Here is an 18,636-nt window from a genome sequence, read left to right as displayed (position 1 = left end):
AAAAAAAAAAAAAAGAACCTGAAAGTCGTCTGGTTAAAACCCCTTTAATAAGGCAGCTAGGTGGTGCAGTGGATAGAGCACCAGGCCTGAAGTCAGGAGGACTTGAGTTCAAATCTGGCATCAGACTAGACACTTAGTAGTTGTGTGACCCTAGGCAAGTCATTTAGCCCCAATTTCCTTAAAAACAAACAAACAAACAAAAAACATCTTATCATTCTGTAATCCTGTGCCTTCCAACTTTGTGTTATCCAGAAGCACTATGTGGATAACCCCTCCCAGAGCTACTGGGTGGGGGGGTGGGGAGGAGGGAGAGAAGGGAAGAAGATAAATATCAAACATTTATTAAGCACGTATTATGTGCCAGACACTTGTTATGGCCTTTAAAATATTATATCATTTGATATGTTCAGTAATTATTATTTATAAGTTGAGTAATATCATTTCAAAAAGAAAAGCAATAACTAGCTGTAATTCTTACTATACCAGGACAGAAGACATGACAGCTAGCATTTACACAGCACTTCAAAGTTTGTCAAGTATTTTATCATGATCTCTTTTGACCCTCACAACAACCCTGGGAGGTTGGTGCTATTATTATCCCCATTTTACAGATGAGGAAACTGAGGCTGAGAATCTTTCTTCTTGGAAACTGAGAGGAGCTCCAAGAACAGGGAAAGACCCAAAATCAGAAAGAATCATGGCCTCATATCTTACTTCAAGTATTTCAGAAGAGATGATGGCTCTATCTGCCTAGATTTCTTCACAAGTGCCATCTCTAAAGAATGGGGTCACCATTTCTGCAAAGACTGTATCCTCCACTACATTTATTCAGCTAATGGGGACTGTTTGAAATGTCCTGAATGCCAGAAAGTTTGTTTTATCGAGAACCTCTGGCCCAATCAGCAGCTGTAGACAGTGTGGCACAGTCCTTCAGACCGCTGCAGCCTCACTTGAGGAGGAGCCTGAATCAGAGAAAAATGATCAAGACAAAATTCCATGAGGAAATCAGTCTGGATCCTGAAACTGCCCGTCCTGGAATCATCATGTCCACAGATGTGAAAACAAGGAGAGAAAGAGATTCATGGAAGGAATCGCATTGTACTGTGGAGAGATCCGATCTGTGTGGTCCAGTTCTAGCGACTCAGAGCTTCAAGCCCGGAAGACATTATTGGGGGGTGACAGTGGGAAACAGTTCTGCTTGGGATATTGGTCTTTGTAAGAACTCTATAAAAAGAATTGAGAGGTTTCACCATCTTCTCCTACTGGATACTGGCTTTGAGTCTAAGACAAAATAACTATATAGTCTGTGCTGCACCTAGGACCAGAATTCGCTTAAGAGGAAAACTCAACAAAGTAGGGATCTTTTTGGATTATGAGGCAGGAGACATAGTGTTTTATGATGCAGACAGTAGATGCCACTTCTATACATTCACTAGCTCCTTTTTAGAGCCTCTCTGGCCTCTATTTTCTGTTAGCCTCTACCCCAAGAATGAAAATATTCTAACTATTGACCCAATATCAGATGAGAGTGAAGAAACCACAGAGCATGATAATGATGATGACAATGAGGATAACACTTGCTTTATGACATTTCCTGACACTTCCTCCAGATGGAAATCCCAGTCCTCAAACCCCATGTACGATTTTTTTGTTCCTATGTTTGTGATGTACTTAATTTTGGGAGCAGGGAGAAATTTGCCTTATTTTGTAATATTCAGGCAATGAATTGTATACTAGGGGGAGGTCAGCATAAGACATATTGATAGTCCACAGATGAGAGACAGAATATGCTCAATAAACTATGCGTTTACAAAATTCAAGAATGAGGAAGTTGATCTCCAAAAGACATGGGTAGAAAGAACAACGACCCACCAAAGAATCAAAAGTAAACATAACAAAATTATAAAGATCAAGTGGGACCCAAATGAAGAGATATGAAAAGATACCCCCAACCTACAAGCTTATGGCAGTGGGAAGTCCACAGATGTTACACACTACACATGTTTTGGGGCTTTCTCAATCTATTGACTAGTTATGCGGATTTTTTTTTTCTCTCTCTCTCTCTAAAAACCAAACAAACCACTATTTGTTTTATAGGATGGCTCTGGGGAAGCGCTAAGGGGGTGGGGGAGAGAACCATACATGGGATACTATGGTCATGTAAGAAACAGAAAACATCAATAAAATTTTAATGGAATTTCTTTAAAAAAAAAAAAAGGAAAAACTGAAGCCAAGGTAGTTCAAGTGATTTGCCCAGGGTCACATAGCTAATAAGTTTCTGAGGCAGGATCTGAATTCAGGTCTTCCTCATTCCAGGTCCAGCACTCTATCCTATACACTATGACTTGCTCTTAGTGAATCCATGATGGCCCCTAACGATTACTGCTTTTCTTTTTAAAGTCTTGCAAAGCCTTATTTAATCATCTCTTCTAGAATTTTGCTGGGCATTATTATCAAGCCCAGTAGCCTATAGCAGACTGTTTTCTCCTCTTTGGGGAAAATCTCTGGCCTGTTAATTCTTCTCATACTCTCCCTGATTCCCCAAGGATTACGAGTAATGATTTACACTTTAATCTGCAACTGTCTTGTCAGAATTTCATTTTTGAGAGCCTTCTATCCCTTTTGAATCATCTTTCTCTTTTTAGAGTCTTAGGTCATAGGATTGTGCCTCTAAAAACATTTTTAAACCTGCATTCCTAAAATCTAGGGTACATGACTGACTATGCCTTTGGCACATTGAGTATTGCACACTCTAAAATGGCAATGATGCTCTCTTCCAAGGTTCCTACTGCTCCTGCTTTCCTGGTCAGATCCTCCTTTTGAGCTTCAATCAGATCCAGAGTAATAGTTGTACCTTGTCACTTCTGTTTTCTGAGAGATGAAATTATTTTCAAGTTTATTGCAAAAGGTATTAGGTGCTCTCCTTTTGTTATATATGTATATATATATATGTATATATATACACATACATGTATATGTATATCTTAGATTAAGTAGTTAAATTTCCCCCCTCATATCACTATTCTATCTTTGTGACAGTTTTGTGATTTGTATCAAGAAAAACATTATCCATAATCTTCAACCGACTGAATGGGTTGTAGTATAGTAGAGTACTGTAATATCACTACTATTCTTCTCTTTCTATCTTTCTCTAAATGCTCTCCACTGTAATTCCATTCTCAAAAAATAGGTATCTTTTTTTTTCTAGATATGCCTAATTCAGGAATTTTATTGCGCTTGACTTTGTATTTTTGTAACAGCAGTTTTGTTTTCCTTTTTTTCCTCTAAGAGTGGTGAAGTGGGTGAAGAAAGGAGAGAAGGTGGATTTTTGCTGTTTGCTATTTTGCTATTTGAAAAAAAAGAGTTTTATTTTAAAAGTATATGTCTTCTTTTCATATAGTGCCATTCCAAATCCCTTATGTCAGATTTTTTTTCTTTTGAGTAAGAAACATATTCACATTACCACAGTAGTGTTATGAGTCCCATAGCACTAAGTTTTGGTGATACCTATGATGTCATATTTACCCCCTCATGGTAAAAATCTTTATTTGTGTAAAAAGATCCAGGGTTTTTAGTGGAATGAAAGCTCAATACAAGTCAAAGTGTTACATGCCAAAACAAAAACAGCTGATACTCTCCTAGGCTGCATTAGTCCGGAACAAGGAAGGGGATTGTTCTGCCATACTCTGTCCTGGTCCGACAACATCTGAATGTTGAGTTCACATGGACACCACATTTTGTTATCGTTGTTGAGTTGTTTTCAGTCATGTCCAACTTTTCATGACCTCATTTAGGGTTTTCTTGGCAAAGATTCCGGAGTGGTTTGCCATTTCCTTTTCCAGCTCATTTTACAGATGAGGAAACTGAGGCAAACAGGGTTAAGTAACTCGTCCAGGGTCACACAGCTGGTAAGTATCTGAGGCACATCACATTTTAGGATGAGAATTGATAACCAGAGAGTGTCCAAAAAAGGACAATCAGGATGGCCAAGGGTCTTGAGATGGATTCGTTGAAAGAAATAGAAATACTTAGATGGAGAAGAGAAGACTTTGGTGAAGGGAGATGGATATGAGAGCCATCTGTTGTAGTGTCACATTGGGAGTCCCAGCACCTAGGTTCAGATGTCACCTCTGCCAATTCTTACATATGTGACCTTAGGAAAGTCACTTGGCTTCCTCATCTGTAAAATGAAGGGGATAGGATTAGATAGTTCCCAAGGGACTTTCTCGACATATAGAATCTATGATTCTCTAATTCTAAGTATTTAAAGTGCTGTTACCTGGAAAAAGGCATGTAATTGCTCTATTCCTTTTGGCTCCGGAAGGCAGGAGGGAGGGGTCAGCATTGCAAAGAAGCAAATTCTGGCTTGGTCTGAAGAATGACTTCCCAATATTGGGAGCTGTCCAAAGGTCAAATAGAAGGCTCTGCAGGTATGAGTGTCTTCTCATAGGCTGAAAGAGAATAGTTATTGGGTACGCTGGAGAGAGCATTCTTTTTCAGGTATGGGTTGGCCACTGAGGTTTCCTTCAACCCTGACATTCTGCGAGCATTTTGTGTTGTAAATGGTGACTTGGGTTTGTAGCTTTGCAAAGCACTTTATATAAGTCATTTCATTTGATCCTCATAACTACCCTTCAAGGTAGGTGCTCCATTTTATAGATGGGGAAACTGAGGCTTAGAAAGGGCAAGTGACTCATCCCTGGTCACACAGCCAATAAGTGTTTGAGTCAGGATTTGAACTCAGATCTTCTTGACTATGGGTCCAGCACTCTGCGCACTGGGCCACTTTATGCCCTCCGCTTCAAATCCTCCATGAACATTAGACAATAAGCCTCGTGAAGGACTCTGAAATAGCCTTTCTTATCTAAACTCTGACTCTTCCACCCTTCAGCAGAACGAAGGACAAACAGCAATCCTAGACAAAAAGAGAGTTCTTAATGATTGTTGAGTGAATAAAAGACAAGTATACCTCACAAATGGCCACGTTGGGTCTACTGAGCAGAGAACCACCCCATTCCTGTATCTCTCCTTGCTTGGGTCAAGGACAGATTCCCTCATGGCTCTTTTGTCTCATCAATGCTTTCATTCACTCATCTGTTAGTACCCATGGAATTTAAGCTCTTTGAAGGCATGTATTGCGTTCAGTTTTATCTTTGTGTCTTCAGTATCCAGCACAGGGCCTTTTCTACAGCAAATGTCCGATGCACCTTTGTTGTATTGAATTGTTTGTTGAACAGGATACTCTCAGCCCAGAACTACCCTTGAAAGCAAGAGGCCTGTTCTTTCTGTGTTAGGTCTACTGGTTCTGTCTCCTCTTCCTTTCCTCCCATGTATTGCATTCTTCCACTTGGTTTATATTCCCCTCCAACTTCCCCAAATCTTTTTCTTCCAGGCTTCCTTCATGGGTTATTTCTTCTACCTCTCTAGGAATCCTTTATCTTCTCTGATAAATGGGAGCATATAGAAACATTCCTTGGATCTTTTCACCTTCTCACACAGGGAAGTTAGTTTGCATTTAACACACTCACAGTTAATGAGTACCTCCTTTAGGAAGACAAACATAACATAAACCAAGAACCCATTTCCTTGATTTCTATACTTTGTGATATGGAAAGGTTAGGGTCTTCAGGCTCCGCCTGAAGACTACACTGTAACCGCTACAACGAACTGTCTATTAGAATATGGCCTCTTAGGATGCCCATCCCCTCTGCCCTGCCTGCTCCATAATCTCTACTCTGGGGTCCCTTCCATCTCTAACGTTCTACATTCCAAGGCCCCTTGATCTCTGACGTTCTGTGATTCTATGAGAAAAAGGGGAGTTGGTAGAGGGCAAGAGGGGCTGGGCAGGGGCCCACCTCCTTCCCAGGACCTCACTGAAAAGGCTGATGGCAGAGGTTTCCATCCGATGGGATTCAAACGGTCAGACCCCATGACAAACTCTCAGGAGAAGATTTACAGCTGTGCGGCAGCTATCAGTTCCCAGACATATGCTACTGCCATTGAGCCCAAGTGTCTCCATGCCCCAGAGGGACAGCCAGGAATTTTGGAGCAGGACAGAGCAGCTCCAGGCTCCTTACATTCTAAGGGCAGATCACCTGAACTCAACCGCAGTGTGCTTGGAGACCACAGCCTCTTTCTGACTTTTAAAAAAAAACAAGCCATGTTTGCAGACAGAGTTGTTTGTATTCTAGGGGCAAAAAGTTTCTCTCTCTCTCTCTCTCTGTCTCTGTGTCTCTGCCTCTCCCTCCAACCCCTCCTCTCACTCTCTCTCTCTTCTCTCCATCTTTCTCTGTCTCTCTCCCCATCTCTATATCTCTCTGTCTCTCCCCTTTCTGTCTCTCTCTTCCCTCTGTCTTTCTCCATCTCTCTGTCTCTCCCCACCTCTATCTCTGGCTTTCTCTCCATCTGTCTCTCTCTCCTCTCTGGCTCTCTTCTCTGTCTTTCTCTGTCTCTCCCCTCTCTCCTTTCTGTCTGTGTCCTCTCTCTCTTCTGTCTTTCTCTGTCTCTTTCCCCTCTCTTTCTGTCTATCTCTCCTCCCCCTCCTCTCTCTCTCTGTCTCTCTATCCCCGCTCTTCTCTCTCTGTATCTGTCTGTCTTTCACCTTTCTCTCTCCCTCCCTCTGTCTCTCTCCCCTTCTGCCTTTCTCTCTCAGTCTCTGTCTGTCTCTCTCTCTCCCTCCCTTCCTCCTCTTCCCCTACCCCTTTCTCTCCCCTCCTGCCTCCTTCATCCCCCCTACTCGGCTGTCAGACATGATTGAATCTCAGCATGTTGAATTTCCACAGAGTCATAACAGGATTCAGAGCTGGAAAAGACCACATGGCCCATCTAAGCCAACTCTCTCCTTTTACATATGAGAGGCTCAGGAAAGCTCATTGACTTGCCCAAGGTCACACATGCAGCAAGTACCCAGAGGCAAGGGAGAAATAAAGAGTCAGAGGAGATGGGAGACCTTGGGTCAGGGCCCTTGGCCCCCAGCGAGTGGTTCTTTTTCCTGAGTCATCACAGAATGACTAGAGCGATCACAGGACATTGGGATTGGAAGGGGACTGAGAGACCCCACTATCATGTTCAGTGTCTGTGACTCTTTGTGACACCACTTCAGTGTCTTCCTTTTTTGGTGGAAGGAAATGAGTCACAGGCCGATGAAAGGGCCTGGCCAATGGGACTCGTTGGGTGCAGCCAGGGCTAGAAACTAAGTTCCTTGACCCCTGGTCCTTGTCTCATGGTCATCTAGACAATTTCCTCAGTAAAACTGGGGCGAGTCAATATTGACCTAGTCCCTGGCCTGGGAGCTGGGGAGAGGTCTCAGACAGAGATCGTGATTTATAGCCACAGAGGAGGCCTCAAACTGGGTGGTCTCAGACCGAGCCTTGGCATGAGTACATGCCAGTCTCATTATAAATATGACTGAGCACCGTGTCTCTGAGATGCATTTTGTTTCACGCCAGCTCCTACGAGCTTTCTTGTACCTGCCAGCAGCCAGCCACCCTGATGAGCTCAGAGATGTGCCTGGAATGCCAAAGTCCCGCCTGGTGCCCCTCTGTCCAGCCTGCTGCTCCCAGGAAGGGCATCGGGCTGTGCACTTGTGCTGGGAGAGAATGAGCTCTCCTTAGATTACAATGTCCAGGTCATTTAGCTCATCGAGACACAAATAAAACAGCGTCCCTAATCCAAGCCCCCCTGAACTGGTGGCCACGTCACTCATCCTGTTGGCAGCCAAGGAGCCCAGCCACAGGAGCCTTTCTTAGAGACCAGGGCACTACCAGGTGGGCTTCCCAAACTCAGCTCTCCTTTCTGAGCATGCCCCAGCTCTCCCTTCCCCCCATTCTCTCCCAAACCAACTGTAACAATCCTATCAGAGTGGGCCAGAAGGCGTGAGCCACTCTCATGACGTGAGATGAGTTTTTCACATTTATCCAAATATTTCATTCTCATAGCTTAGTTAATTTTTTAAAATTTCAGTTAGCCTTTTATCAATAATTTTTATCATTTTATTTAAAAATTTTTTAGGATATGCTGTTAATACAGCATGTTCAATGTCTTTGCTGCACATCAAATTAACACCTCTTTCCCATCCTGCTGGCAATAGAATATGCACAAAATCTGACTTTTAGAGTCAGTGAGTTAAGGATAGGCTCACACATCTTTGCTACGCTCTTCATTTTATTAATAACATCTTTTTAAACCTACATTTCCAAGTATAACCTTCCCCCTCTACCTCCCAAAAGGTCATCCTTTGTAAGAAAAGATTAAAAAAAGATCAAGAAAGTCCATTTCAGCCATGCTATGTCATACAACTAAAAAATCAACATTTGTTGTCCCTCATTCATAAGTCAATCAATTGACAACTATTTATTAAGTCCATAATTTGTCAAGAAAACCCCAAATGGGGTCATGGAGAGTCAGACATGACTAGAAGATGACTGAAAACAGTAATTTGGACCAGAAGCTGTGTTTGCTGCTGGAGACAGAGGTACCAAACACTGGAACAATTCCTACTCTCAAGGAGTTTACATTCTAATGGGGGGGGGGAGACAACAAAAACATCTACATATGTGTGTGTGCATCATTAAAGTGGCTACTTACAAAAATACATAGATAAGAGAGGTAAGTATGAGGGAGTTGGGGAGGGAGGACACTGCAGATTGAGAGAGCTCAGATCTTCATGCAGAAGGCGGCGCCTGAGCATCTTAAAGGAAGAGCTCTGACTGAGGCAGAAGAAGGGAGTGAGTTCCAAGCATGGAATACCCATAATCCCTCAGCTCTGCAAAGAAGGTAGGAAGGTACCTTCTCATATCTCTTCTTTGACACCAAACCTGGTCATAATAATTTCCCAGCATTCAGTTCACCTGGTTCCTTTTAAACTCATTTTCTTTAGACCTTCCTTCCTTTTTTTTGTTTATTGATTTATTTTTAGTTTTCAACAATCACTTCCAGAAGCTTTTGAGTTTTAAATTTTCTTCCCCTCCCTCCCCAAGATGGTGTGCAAGCTGATGTAGGCTCCACATATATATTTCTATTAAATACATTTTCACATTGGTCATGTTGTAAAGAAGAATTAGAAGAACCAAAACAAAACAGAAGACAAAAAAAGAGCAAATAGCATGCTTCAATCTGCATTCAGATTCCATAGTCCTTTCTCTGGATGTGGATGGGGCATTTTCCGTCTTGACAGACCTTCCTCCTATGTTTGGCTGTACCTGGGACCCACAGCCAGGGAAGAAAGGGTGTTCCTTGCCTCAGGGGCAAGACCTCTGCTGCAGCCAGTGTGCCCTTGGAGCTGTGGCTGACCTATCTGTGATGGGAACAAGTCCATCTCTATTCTCAGGGCATGGACTTTTAAGGGGGCGCTTGTTTCTCTCTGGTCGGCTGTAGCTACCCTGTTCACACATCTGTCACCTCCCCCTCGCTATCCTTTCTGCAGTAAGGGAGGGCTCTGATGAACCCAGGCCATTGGGCAGAAGTGGGTGATTGGTCATAGATGACGACTCTGAAACGTCAGAGCCAGAAGGGAACTTGGGAGATTACCTGACCCAAAGCACTCATTTTAGATGGGAGGGAACCAAGGTCCAAGGAGGTGAAATAACGTGTCTACAATTCCCCAGTGAGGCAGAGATTGATTCAGTTGACCTCACTTTGCACTGATATAGTTCCAGAAGGCAGAATTCAGAGGAATAGTGGAATTTGAAGAAAGATTTGGTTTGGACTCAATCTAATGGAAATTCCCCCACCCCAAAATTAGAGTCATCTGCTCCTGTAAATTCCCCATCACTGGAAGTCTTGAGGTAGAGGGAAAAGAATCACTTGTGTGTAAGGTAGATGCCTGCTCCCCTGGATTGGACTAGACACAGGTCCTGCAAAGGTCTTCCTGTTATTGTCATTTGGGCACGTCCAACTCTTCGTGACCCCATTTGAGGTTTTCTTGGCAGAGAAACTGGACTGGTTTGCCATTTCCTTCTCCAGCTCATTTGACAGATGAGGAAACTGAGGCAAACAGGGTGAAGTGACTGGCCCAGGGTCACACAGCTAGTAAGTAACTGAGGCTGCATTTGAACTCGGACCTGGCACTTTATGCACTGCGCCACCTAGCTGCCCTTAAAGGTCTTAGATTCCAAATTAAGGACATTCCAGGCAGCAATAATAAAGTCACAAAGGTTGGGAGGAGCACAGCACAAAGAGGGGATTCTGAGGAGACCTGCCTGACCTTGGGGGGGTCCTCCCCTCCCTCCTCCTCACTTTCTCTCTCCTTTCTGCCCAAAGTCTTAAACCCAGTGTGTTGGAGCCTCAGTTTTCTGATATATAAAATGAAAGGCATTAGACTAGATGACTCTGAAGTCCCTCCCATGGTCCCATGACCCACTTACTAGCAGTGTGACCTTGGGTAAGTCACTCTACCTCTCTAGGCCTCAGTTTCCTCATCTGTAAAATGAGAATATTTCACTAGATGACCTCTGAAATCCCTTCCGTGTCTGGATCTTTTATTATGAATGGAAAGTCCCAACTTCTGACCACTGCCCAAAACCTCTAACTATAATTACAGTGTTTGTATATAATTATAACAATTGTTGAATCTAACTTTAATTAAAACACAAAAGGGAATAGATGACATGCAATAATTCAACATCATTACTGTCATTGTGCCCCAAGTACTTACTGAACTCTTCCATACAAGTGGTCCTTTTTCTGCATGTAGGCATAATCTCTTTTTTCTATATGCTCCCAGATCTGCATCTCATTCCTTGGGTGTAGACTTGTCCTGCGGGGCCCAGGAAGGTCAGTTAATAGGAATGGAAATGTGTAGCAGATAGACAGATTTGGGGCTTGATAAGAGAAGAAGAAAAAATCCTAGGGATCGGGCCTGTAATTCCATTGACATCACAGACAGGTCAGTGACATAGGGAATTCCCAGGTGAGGAAACTCCCTCCACCAGTACAGGTGAACACCTTCTCTGCCCCTTGGAGTCTCAAAGAGGTGCCTAGAACACTGAGAAGTACTTTGCCCAGATTCACACAGTCAGCATGTTTCTGAGGTGAGACTTGAACACAAGTCTTCTTGGCTTGAAGGCCAACCGCTGGTGATTTCCTAGCAGAAGCTGGATGACTGTTAAGGATGTGTGAGAGGCGTCCCTGCTTAGACATGGGTTGGGCTAGGTCGAGAATTCTAGATGAAGCTTTTTTTGTGTCCTGGACCCCTTGGGCAGACAAGTCTGGTGAAGCCTTTGAAATCCTTCCCATAATCACGTTTTTAAATGCATAAAACAAAACACACAGGATTCCAAAGGAAACCAATTACATTAAAATAGAGATATAAAATACTTTATAAGAAGAAAGTTCAAGGTTCCCAGGTTAAGAATCCCTAAATGAGATGGCTTGTGAGGTCCCTTCCAGCTACGAGATTTTATGATTAAATTTGCCAGATGCCAAGCCATTGAGGAGGTTAGTCCCACCCACTCACCCACCAGGGACTCATAGGGTCCTAGATTTAGAAGTGTAGAGGACCTTAGAGGCCATTAAGACCAAACCCCTCATTTCACAGATAAGAACACTGAGCCACAGAGGGTGACTTGCCCAGGGCACACAGTCAGTAACCACCTAGCTGGCCAGAGTGCCACCTTGCTGTCTCTAAATAGGGCTCGTCATCATGGATAGTACTGAGGCCTGGCTGAGGTTGTCAGCCTGGAAATGAGTTACACCCTTGGAAAAATGAAGGGGCTGTACCAGACAACTCTGGGGTCCCTTCTAACTCTGAAGAAATAGTGGAGATGCCCCAAATGTGACCATTAAGCTAAGGACAGCAGCTATGGCGAGATCCCCACTTCAGCCTTGCTGGTGCTCCTCAGACTCCCCCTTCCTAGTCAATCATACGTTGTCTTTTCATGGGTTCCTGGGTGTAGATATGAGGTGACCTCAGAGACTAGCCAGTCTAATCTCTCATTTTACGGATGGATAAACTGAGGCCAGGGCAGCTAGGCGGTGCCATAGTGCATAGAGCACCAGGCCTGAACTCAGGAAGATGAGCCTTCCTGAGTTCAAATCTGGCCTAAGACACTTACTAGCTGTGTGACCCTGGGCAAGTCACTCAACCCTGTTTGCCTCCATTTTCTCATCTCTGGAGAAGGAAATGGCAAACCACTCCAGGACCTTCCCCTAGAAAACCCCAGATGGGCTCACAAAGAGTCAGACATGACTGAGACAACTGAGTAACAACAGCACAAAGGTGAGGCCAAGGAGGAGTAAGTCACGTGCCCGTGGTCACACAGAGAGCAAATGTCATGGGCAGATTTGAACCCAGGTCCGAAGCCTCATCCCAAAGCCAGTGCCGTTTTTGTTGTTCTTGTTTTAAATGCTTCATCGAAGCTCTTTGACACACCGCTATTTCCCAGTGACTTCCCCCACCCCCTCAATAGAATATGTTGGCCTTGTCGAACAATAGACGCCTCACAGTCTCCCATATTCCTGCAGAGACACGGGACACCCACCTCACCATCAGGCCTCCAAAGTCATCATTGGTCACCAGATGGACCAGCGTCCTGAAGTCTTGACCATCACAAATATCTTTAGTATTATGTGACCCTTCTTTTGGTCCCACTCAAAAGACCGTTGTACTTGGAAACCTTGAAGAGAGGGGAACCGCCATTACTCTTCATTCTTCACGTAACTTTTATTAATGCCTTGTTTTCATTTCCAAATACACACCTCTCTTCTCACCTCCCCAGCAAGCCTCCCTTGCAACAAAGTTTAAAGGAAAGGAGGCAGGGGGGTGGTTGCAAGGAAAATTGTTCATTGATTGAAAAAAATAAAATTTAATGAAAAAAACATCAAAAGAGAAAGAGAAAGCAGTTCAGCAAAACCAGCCAACACGTAAACCATGTTGGATGATATTTGTAATATTCCACACCCATAGTCTCCACTGACTTTTGCAATGACGGGAATAAGGTGTATGTTTCTCAGGTCTGCTTTGGGTCCAAATTTGTCAACAATTCTATGAATGAATGAAGCATTTATGAATGTGCAAAGCACCGTGCTAAGCACTGAGGATACACACAGAACAGGAAAGCAGTGAGGCTCTCAAAGAGCTCATATTCTAATAAGGGAAGGCAATCCATACTGAAGGCTTCAGCTGTCAGGCAGATGGAAGGGCTGCATGACCCTTAGGATGCACTGACGAAGCCTCTTCTTTCATGCCTTTTCTCCCCATAAAAATCATTGCCGGAATCCGCACAGCTCTTCTCCAGCTCACCTACAGGTTCCTCTTCCCCCCATCCAGTAGGTACAATGTTTCTTCCCTGTCTTTAACATCCACAACATTATTTGGTGGAACCAGAGAAGTCATCGGGGCCAGCCTCCTACCCAGGGCTGGAATTCAAATCCGTTTGGGGCTAGAGGCTGGTTCGATGTGATGACATATGTCCTACTTTTGCTGGTTAGATACAAAGAACAAAACACAGCGATAAGGCTAATCCCACGCCCTAGTCCAGCCGAGCCAAATGGCCTGTGGGCTGCCCACGGCACTGCCTGGTTGCCAGGAGATTGGACACTTTGCCCCATCTTGACTTCGCTGGCCTTCATCTGGGGAACGCCTCAGTGGGGACTGTGTTTCTACTTGTCATGCTGCAGCTAAAACAAGCCCTTCCCCACTAGAAGACCAGAATGTAAATGTGAACTGGGCTATCTGTAGCCCAGAGGAAGGCAAAGGGTCTAAGGCAGGAAGGGGGCAGTGGTGGGAAAGGGACAGATATTAGATGGTGAAATGGCTGAGAGCAGAGAGAAAGTCACTCTCCATTTAGGCTCCAGAAAGAAGGAAGGGGGCAGCTAGGTGGTACAATGGATAGGCCACTGAACCAGCCCTGGAGTCTGGAGGACCTGAGTTCAAATCTGGCCTCAGACACTAGCTGTGTGACCCTGGGCAAGTCACTTAACCCTGTTTGCCTCCTGGGGAAAAAAAAAAGGAAGAAGCATTGAAGAAAACAAGGGGAAGAGGTTCTTCTCTGGGTAGTGCTTTCGGCTTTGACACCCAAACCTTCACATGATACAGTGAAAATAGGACTGGAGTTGGCAGAGATTTGGGTTTAAATCCTACCTTTCCTGCTTACCTGGTGTATGACAGCTGGGGATAATAACATATGGATTACCTGTCTCACAGGGTTGTGGGTAAGATGCCTTGTAAACCCTAAATTGCCATGAAATTATCATTTTCTCCTCTTTAAATAAGCTCTTCAGCTTTTATTTCTTTTTAATTGAATTCTTATGGACAGTATGGCACAGTGGAAACATTGTTGACTCTGCAATCAGACGACTTAAGTTCAAATCGTGCCTCTGAGAATTGCTACTTGTGAAACATTGGGCAAATTACTTGTCCATCCTGGGCCTCAGTGGTCTCATCTGTGAATGGAGGAGGGCAAACTAGTCAGCTTCCCAAGTCCCTTCCCACACTAGACTGATGGTCTTTTGACCTCGAACAAGACACTTGATCAATCTGGGCCTCCGTCTCTTCATCTATAAAACAAGGACTTTGGGCCCCATGCCCTCTCAGGTCCCTTCTAGGTCTGAATCTATTATCTTATAATTCTGAGTGGAAGATAGAAGTGATCCCCAGTCCATATAGTTATAGCTCAGGGTTAAGTGACTTGCCCAGAGTCACACAGCTTGTCAGTGTCTGAGACTGGATTTGAATTCGGGTGCTCCTGACTCCAGGGTCGGTGCTCTATCTACTTCACCACCCAGCTGCCCCCAAGGCTGTCTTTGTAAATGGTTCAGAAGGGATGGGTGGGGCCGGGAGGCTTTTAGCAGACAGCCGCCATTAGGAGAAAAGGAGAAAGTTCTGGAAAATCAATCTGCAAATGACCAACCATGTCTGCAGACAACCTGTGATGAAGACTGTTAGCCAGCTCCTGATAGAGAGGTGATGGATACAAGATGCAGAAAGAGGCATAGTTTTGGACATGGCTGCCACATTTTTCGTTTGACTATTTGTCACAAGGGACGTTTTTTTCTTTCTTTCAGTTTTCTAACGGGGGCAGAGGAAACTGAGGGGTCAGAAGATTAGCAATCGTAATGAAAAAACAAGCAGGACAGTTTTGAAAATAGTCTGTTTAGCAGATTTTTTAAAAAGTAAATGGTATGAAATGGAGATTCACATTTCATATAGAATGCTCTTTTTATGCGCACACACACAAAAAAAGTCTGCCGTGTGTATGGAAATGGTTTTAGAAATTTGTTTGGTGTTTAGTTCAGAATGCTTTTTTTAATTCAAGCTAAAAAAAAAAGAATCTGCAAGGGTTTTTGGCCGCTGGTATTCAGGGCTGGAACAGGCTGGCCAGGGTGAGGTGAGAAGGCATGATGCCAAGCCAGAGAGGGATTGGGTCTGAGCTATTGGGGCCCCTCCCTGCAGAAGCCCGTGGGCCTGGAGAGCAGCCACGAAGTCATGAGGAGAGCTGTGATCTTCCACCCCTAAGGCTGGTTTATCTTCCCAATCTGCAGAGTAGCCAGGGCAGGAGCCTAACAGGGAAATGCCTTCCCCTCCAGCACCGCCCCCTTCACTCCCCCCCCCACCTGCACCCTGCTTGGGCCGTGACACTTCCTGGAGGGGACAATGCATTGGTTAGCTCACTGTGCTGGCATGCAGCCTGGTCAGCGGCTCTTGGCTGGGCCAGGGTAGATGGCTACTGACAGCCTTCCTAATCAGAGAAGAGGAAGAAGGGAACATCTCTTGGGGGTGAAGAAGGAGGCTGGCTTCCAAGGCTAGGACAGCCCCTGGAATGATTCTGAAAGCTGGCGCAGCAGCCCTAGAACCATGTCCATCATGTCCCCAAAGGCAGGTCTGCCATTAATAATGTCACCTCTGCATATCAAAGAGACGTGTCATCTGCATTATCTATACCAGGTCATAGATGAGAGTCATTGGTTAAGTGCTCTTAGGAACACAGTAAAGCTAAGCTTCATTCACCCAGGTGTCCAAATCCAGAGCAAGCCACGTCCTGGCCCGATGTGGCATCAAATAATAACAGATTTATGGACTCTAGCATCCTAGAGCTAGCTGAAGCCAGCTCAAAGCGGCTTGTGAGAGATGGATGTTAAATCTTCAGCGTGAACATTCTTACCTTGGAAATCAGCAAATGCTACTGATCAGGGCTTAATGTATTGTTTTGTTGATTGTCTGGACTTAAGAGAGTGATGTACAATGTTAAAAATGCAGATTAAGTGTATTCTGCATACATTCTGCATGCATTCCCCCCTCCCCAGAGTCGGTTGTTAAACATTTACCAGCATACCACTGGCTGGAAGGGATTCTAGAGGTCATGGCATCCAATCCCTTTGTTTTACAGATGAAGAATGTAAGGTCCAGAGAATTAAAATGCCTTGCCCAAGGTCAAGACACCATAGGGTTAAGCAAGAAATGGCCTCAGAGGCTCTCTAGTCCAAACCTTTCCTTTTTACAGATGAGGAAACTGAGGCCCAAGGGCATTCAGTGATTTGCCCAATCACACAGATTAGTGAAATGACAGAGACAAGATTCGAACCTGGGGCCTCTGACACACAGAGCCAGTGTCTTTCTACTATATCTCATGAACATCCATTTATTTATTTTTATATTTTATCACTTTAAAAAACTAATTGTGTTTGCTGCATCGCTTTGTGGATGGGCATAGGGGGAGGGAGGCTGAGAAAAGAGCATTTGAGGGAGAAGGGAGAATGGGTGAAGGAGTTGAGGGTTAAGAGAGACATTGGATGGATGAGGATGACTTGAGTTGAAACAAGAGAAGGAAAGTAAAGTGAGAAGAGAAAGGATAAATGGGCATGAGACAGGCAGAGATAAAGGACAAACAGAAACGGGAGCAGGGAATGAGATTAGAAGGCAGAAAGAGACAAGACCATGTAAAGAGAGGTGGTAAAGGGGCGGGGGGGGGGAAGAGGGAGAGGGGGAAGGGAGGAGGGGAAGGAGGAGGAGGCAAAGAGAGGGAGGAGGAAGAGAGAGAAGGGGGAGGGGAGGGCAAAGAGAGAAGGAAGGGGAATAGACGAGAAGAGGGAAAAAGGGAGGAGGGGGAAAGAGAGGGAGGAGGAAGAGAGGGAGGGGTAAAGAGAGGGAAGGAGAAGAAGGAGAAGAGAGGAAGGGGAGGACAAAGAGAGGGAGGAGGAAGAAGAGGAGAGGAAAGAGGAAGAGGGGGAAAGAGGGGAGGACAGGGAAGGAAAAGGTGAAAAGAGGATGGGGGATTAGAAGGGGTGGGGGGAAGAGGTGGAAGCTAGGAGACAGAAGGTGAAGGAGGAGGGCTAAAAAGGGGAGGGTGTAAAGGGGGAGAGCAAAGAAGAGCGAGGGAGGGAGAGGAGGCAGAGGGCAAAGGGGGAGGAAGGGAAGGGAGGAGGGCATAGAGTAAGGACGAAGAGGGCGCAAAGGAAAGAGGCAAAGATAGAGAAACAGAGAAGATAGAAGGGAGAAACTAATTAAAGTTTATGCCACATCCTGGGTGTATGCACAATCTTCTATTCCCTCACAGGATGTGATAATAATTTTATATACTTTTACATACGGTGTGAGCCACCACCACTTTCCCACCTAGGAGCGAGTTGGTAAATGCTTAACAGCCAACCAGCTTCCTGAGGGGAGGAAATGTACAAACGACAGGCTTCTAAGTTTAGTGTGCATTACTAACATTTTATCCATCGTTTTCTTGAGTCTAAGTAATTCACAAAACAAGAACCAAGCCCTGATTGGCAGCATTTGCTTTTTCCACGATATAAACACTCCCATTGAAAATCCTACAACTGGTTCTCAGAGCCCACCAGAACCCTCTCCCTGTCCTGCTCCCACCCTGTGTAAATGGATGCACAAATACCAGGCAAGTTCACGTTTCCCTTTGGAAGCCTGAGCCTAGACAGGGCAGTAGATAGAGGCTACTTCTTGAAGACCCACTCTGTGAGAGTGAGCAAGAGAACAGTCAGCTGACTGCAGGCGTTTTCGGGGAAGGAGGAGGTCGACAACCCCAGAAGGCGATGATGCCTCCCGCCACCTCTGATGGGTGATGGGCAAGCTCAGAGCCTCTGGAACCTACAGAGCACATGGCCATTTTTTCCAGATGATGAGAGAATGAGAACTGGCGGCTCGGAACATTAGACAAGATGAAACAGTATCCCCGAAATACCTGGCGGATGAATTTCCCTGTTGCCATTTGAGGTCGACAGAGAGAAGCTGCGTAGATAGAACAGGCAGAGTCCTGCTTCTGTCTGTCTCTGGGAAATGTCTTGCCCTGCTGGGCAAGGTGGCAATGCTTTTTTCTCATTCGCACATCTTGGGAATAGTTATTTGGGCTTAAGGTTTTGGTGTGTATATTTTTCTTTTGTTCTTTTCTTTTTTTATGTTTTTGGAGGGAGGAGAGAATGGTTTGGTTCCTGTTTTTTGAATTTATTGTATCTTTAAATTTTTATTTAATTTATGGAATAAAACAAACATTTCCATAACATAGTATAATGAAAAAAAGATGATTGTGCATGAAACTGCAAATCTATTATGTACAATTTGCTATTCCTTTTAAATATAACATTATTATGTAAATTTCTTTTATTTTCTTCCCTTTTACTGAATTTTAAAAGAAGCACAGAGAAGAGGTGGCTGAGCGTGGAGACGGGAAGAGCTGTGTTCAG

General features: G+C 44.5%; 1 long non-coding RNA gene across 1 annotated transcript in view; it reads right to left on the bottom strand.

The window, feature by feature from the left end:
• Positions 1-297: 297 nt before the first annotated feature.
• LOC110192280 (uncharacterized) overlaps positions 298-18,636 on the bottom strand; it is a 47,487-nt gene continuing 29,148 nt past the window's right edge. Inside the window, exons 3-6 of the long non-coding RNA XR_002320121.2 lie at positions 12,480-12,614; positions 10,655-10,756; positions 4,280-4,451; positions 298-4,180 (exon numbers count right to left, since the gene is read on the bottom strand). This is a non-coding gene — a long non-coding RNA (uncharacterized LOC110192280). The remainder of the gene's footprint in view (positions 4,181-4,279; positions 4,452-10,654; positions 10,757-12,479; positions 12,615-18,636) is intronic.

The sequence above is a fragment of the Phascolarctos cinereus genome, unplaced genomic scaffold, assembly GCF_003287225.1.
Source record: "Phascolarctos cinereus isolate Bilbo 61053 unplaced genomic scaffold, phaCin_HiC Scaffold_5;HRSCAF=322, whole genome shotgun sequence".
Lineage (NCBI taxonomy): Eukaryota > Metazoa > Chordata > Mammalia > Diprotodontia > Phascolarctidae > Phascolarctos > Phascolarctos cinereus.
The sequence above is the reverse complement of the archived record's forward strand: the minus strand, read 5'-3'. Positions and strand labels throughout refer to the sequence as shown.